The sequence below is a fragment of the Pseudophryne corroboree genome, chromosome 5, assembly GCF_028390025.1.
Source record: "Pseudophryne corroboree isolate aPseCor3 chromosome 5, aPseCor3.hap2, whole genome shotgun sequence".
In the NCBI taxonomy this organism is placed as follows: Eukaryota; Metazoa; Chordata; class Amphibia; order Anura; family Myobatrachidae; genus Pseudophryne; species Pseudophryne corroboree.
Window position 1 is genome coordinate 311100005 of NC_086448.1, and position 4898 is coordinate 311104902.

Consider the following 4898-nt stretch of genomic DNA (forward strand, 5'->3'; position numbering starts at 1 on the left):
TCTGCCATCCTATCTGACACTGCAGTGCCACTCCTAGATGGGCCAGGTGTTTGTGTCGGCCACTTGGGTCGCTTAGCTTAGCCATCCAGCAACCTCAGTGCAAATTTTAGGACTAAAAATAATATTGTGAGGTGTGAGGTGTTCAGAATAGACTGGAAATGAGTGGAGATTATGGTTATTGAGGTTAATAATACTATAGGATCAAAATGACCCCCAAATTCTATGATTTAAGCTGTTTTTGAGGGGTTTTTGTAAAAAAACACCCGAATCCAAAACACACCCGAATCCGATAAAAATTTTTCAGGGAGGTGTTGCCAAAACGTGTCCGAATCCAAAACACGGCCGCGGAACCGAATCCAAAACCAAAACACAAAACCCGAAAAATTTCCAGTGCACATCTCTAATTAATAAATACTTTTACTAGGTCTAAGGACCTGAAATATATATCTCGGTTATATTGATCTGTAGCTTTTGGCAAAAGACCCATGTGGTATGCTTAAACCTTTTCTGGATCTGGTTCACAGACCTTTGTGGGTTAAGGGACCGTTACTGATTATTCAAATTACTACACTTTGTGGCGATTGATTTTCATCCTGAACTATAGATGGTGATAATCAGCCCGAGTGGAGAGTGATAGGCCTTGATACAAGCCACTATCTGGTACGCAAACTACTTTATGTGTGTGTCAAAATGCACCATGTAAAATCATACTACACTATAAGGCGCTTGTTCTTCTCCCCCTGTTATATATATATATATATATATATATATATATATTTATGTATCATTTATTATTTTTTAAGACTTTATTATATTATTTATTATTTTTAAGACTTTAGTTTAAATCCTGATAGTGATATATATATGTGGAAGAAGTGGGGGATAGGGGTACCGGCGACCTGTGTTGTTTAAAAAGTATATACTAAAAAATCTTTAAATTTATGAGCCAAAAAATATATATATAAAAATATTCAAATTTAATAAGATATAAAAGTTAATAAATAAAAGTACAAATTTTCAACAGATAAAATTATATAAATATAAGGTAGGAGATAAGACTTAGCTTAAAAAATAGGCAGGGGGTCAGTGCAGGGAACCCAACGCGTTTCGTCACATATGACTTCTTCAAAGGGTAGGGACAGAATGATTCCTTAAGCCTATTTATACCCTTACATACTGGGTAAGGAGTTGTGACATCACAGATGGTCAGGTGATTCAATCTCAGAGTCTCACATAAAGATACACATGATGGTGGTTGTTAAACATCACTGCAAACTATGGGTGTTATTTGGGGCACATCCTCATCTAAAACGAGTGGTTTAAAAGTTCAAATAGTGTAGATAAACTGTTTTAGAGTGATTAATACATTACCTCAATTACCAACAGTAGGTCGGTTGAATACTTGGACTTGGTTTTAACTGGGGAATCTGGAGGCGTTACCACTAGGAATTTCATCAAAGAGGTCGACACGAACAGTTATTTACATTTCCGAAGTAACCATCTAGAAAAATGGAAGAGCAATATACCGGCCTCGCAGTTCTCAAGAATTAAGAGAAACTGCACAAGCACCAAAGACTGTGAAGATCAACTGGAGATATATAAGAGAAGATTCCAAGACAAAGAATACCCGGAGCCCATCTTGAATGAAGCAATAAAGAAGACAAGAAGTTTGAACAGAGAGGACCTGCTGAGGTACAAACCGAGAGATGAAATGAAGGACGCAGTCGCTTTTATCACCTCCTATAGTCAACATGAGAGAGTAATAAGGAATTCACTAAAAAAGCACTGGAACATTCTTCTGATGGATACAGTATTAAAAGATATCCTACCGCCCGAACCAACACTCGTTTTCAAAAAGTCAAGAAACTTGAAGGACTGCCTGGCACCCAGCATGATAAAGGAGAAACCCAACCAAAGGATCCCAATGCTTAAGTGTTTAGGATCTTATAAATGTGGGAAGTGTAACGTTTGCAAATATTTACATCGGAACAGGAAAACCTTCAGTGATATGGAAAATAAAAAGGAATATACCATTAAACATTTTATGAACTGCAATACAACGTCCGTGATCTACCTGTTGGAATGTGCTTGTGGGATGAAATACGTGGGCAAGACCAAGAGACCGTTGAAAATAAGGATCCAGGAACATATCAGAAACATTAAAAACAAGGTCGAAAGCCACACGGTCTCCAGACATTTCACAACACAACATAATTCAAATCCTGAGGACCTTACGTTCAAGGCGATTGAACATGTGGACCTGGGCGAGAGAGGTGGTGATCTTGCAAACAAGCTCTCAAGACGTGAAATGTATTGGATTTTCCAGCTGGGAACCCTGCAACCAACAGGTTTTAACGAAGGATACGAGATTGCACCTTTCTTGTGAGGTGCAGTATCCTCATTTTTCATATAGTCCTGCTTTTCCACATTCACTCTAGCTCTCCCATACAATTATGCACTCTAATAAACTAATAAATTAATTAAGCTAACCTGATCTCGAGTGTTATTGAGCGATCGGATCTCCGGTGTAACGACGTCTCACACGTATATACAGTCATACCACACTGGTACGCCCAACCTCGTCCGATCTTGGAAGCTAAGCAGTGTATCGGGCCTGACCAGTACCAGGGGAGGGGACTACCTGGGAAGATCAGGTACTGTAGTGAGTGACGATAGGACGTTAAGCCACCTGGTGGGCGATCTATCAACACTCGGCATCCCTACGACTAAATGTGTCCTCTGACAAAAATGAATAATGATCATAATTAATATTTATTTAATGAATATAAATTTATAAATTTATAACTTATTAATAAATATGCAGTATACATACATGGTCTAAACACCTCCCCCTAATCCTAGATTCACCTGACAGAGCCCAGTCAGACATTTTTAACATATTACTGTATTATAGTTACATGCATATTCAATATTAGCCTAGGGGTTGTTTAAATACTAATATTTTAATATTTTAATAATGACAACTGTTGTTGTATGATGGCAAAAAACACCAATATAAGGATCAATACCAAACTGTTTATCTCTTTTTCATATGGAAACGTTGCCATGGATATTTCCAAATGAAATTAATATGGGTCTCCTGAAACTACAACAAAATGGCCGCCGCAATTCCTTTGATCTCTATGGACTTTCCACACACGAAAATGGCCGCCGTGGAGGAGAAAACTGCTGACAAAATACGGAGGAGACAAAGCTGAACATACTAAACATGGACATAGAGATCGGGTCCCGCCGCCGGCGCATGCGCAGACACGGAGATCGGGTCCCGCCGCCGGCGCATGCGCAGACAGAGATCGGGTCCCGCCGCCGGCGCATGCGCAGACGCGCACAGGAAGTGGGGCGGAAGTGCCCGAAGTCATGTGACCCGCGGCCTCCGTCACCGGAAGTGTGGCGGAAGTGCCGCTATTTAATGTATTAATCACTCTAAAACAGTTTATCTACACTATTTGAACTTTTAAACCACTCGTTTTAGATGAGGATGTGCCCCAAATAACACCCATAGTTTGCAGTGATGTTTAACAACCACCATCATGTGTATCTTTATGTGAGACTCTGAGATTGAATCACCTGACCATCTGTGATGTCACAACTCCTTACCCAGTATGTAAGGGTATAAATAGGCTTAAGGAATCATTCTGTCCCTACCCTTTGAAGAAGTCATATGTGACGAAACGCGTTGGGTTCCCTGCACTGACCCCCTGCCTATTTTTTAAGCTAAGTCTTATCTCCTACCTTATATTTATATAATTTTATCTGTTGAAAATTTGTACTTTTATTTATTAACTTTTATATCTTATTAAATTTGAATATTTTTATATATATATTTTTTGGCTCATAAATTTAAAGATTTTTTAGTATATACTTTTTAAACAACACAGGTCGCCGGTACCCCTATCCCCCACTTCTTCCACAATTTTTAGCATTGCTCCACCAGCGTTGCATTTTTAGGGGGTGGCAGACACCTATAATAAGGTTATGTGTGTTTTTTAAAGATTTTTTCTCTTTTAAAATAGTTTGACATAGCTTTGGAATCTATCCCACAAGTGGCGCTGTATATATATTTTTTTAAGTGATATATATATATTTATATATATATATATATATATATATATATATATATATATATACAGGTTGAGTATCCCTTATCCAAAATGCTTGGGACCAGAGGTATTTTGGATAACGGATTTTTCCGTATTTTGGAATAATTAGATACCATAATGAGATATCATGGTGATGGGACCTAAATCTAAGCACAGAATGCATTTATGTTTCATATACACCTTATACACACAGCCTGAAGGTAATTTTTGCCAATATTTTTTATAACTTTGTGCATTAAACAAAGTGTGTGTACAGTCACACAATACATTTATGTTTCATATACACCTTGTATATACAGCCTGAAGGTCATTTAATACAATATTATTAATAACTTTGTGTATTAAACAAAGTTTGTGTAAACTGAGCCATCAAAAAACAAAGATTTCACTATCTCACTCTCACTCAAAAAAGTCCGTATTTCGGAATATTCCGTATTTCGGAATATATGGATATGGGATACTCAACCTGTATATATATATATATATAATTGATTTAATAAACTAGGTAAGCTACCACATTAAATGAGAGATAACATTTTTTTTACACAAGATTAGGGAGATATAGATCCCACAACCTGTTGAAAATTTTACTTTTTTGTGTTTAGGTTATCATCAGACAATAGCTGCTAAAGGGCCTCATATTTTGAGAGATAGGACTTTACTATTTCATATGTGGGTGATCCCACATTTAAATATGTAATAATGGGTGTGTTAGGACATGTAGTGCCCTCCCAGCTACAGTATATACCAGAAATATCTGTTTTATGAAGAGCAGGA

General features: G+C 37.4%; 1 pseudogene; it reads left to right on the forward strand.

The window, feature by feature from the left end:
* Window positions 1-2546: 2546 nt before the first annotated feature.
* LOC134930502 (5S ribosomal RNA) lies at window positions 2547-2666 on the forward strand (annotated as a pseudogene).
* The last annotated feature ends 2232 nt before the right edge of the window (window positions 2667-4898 follow it).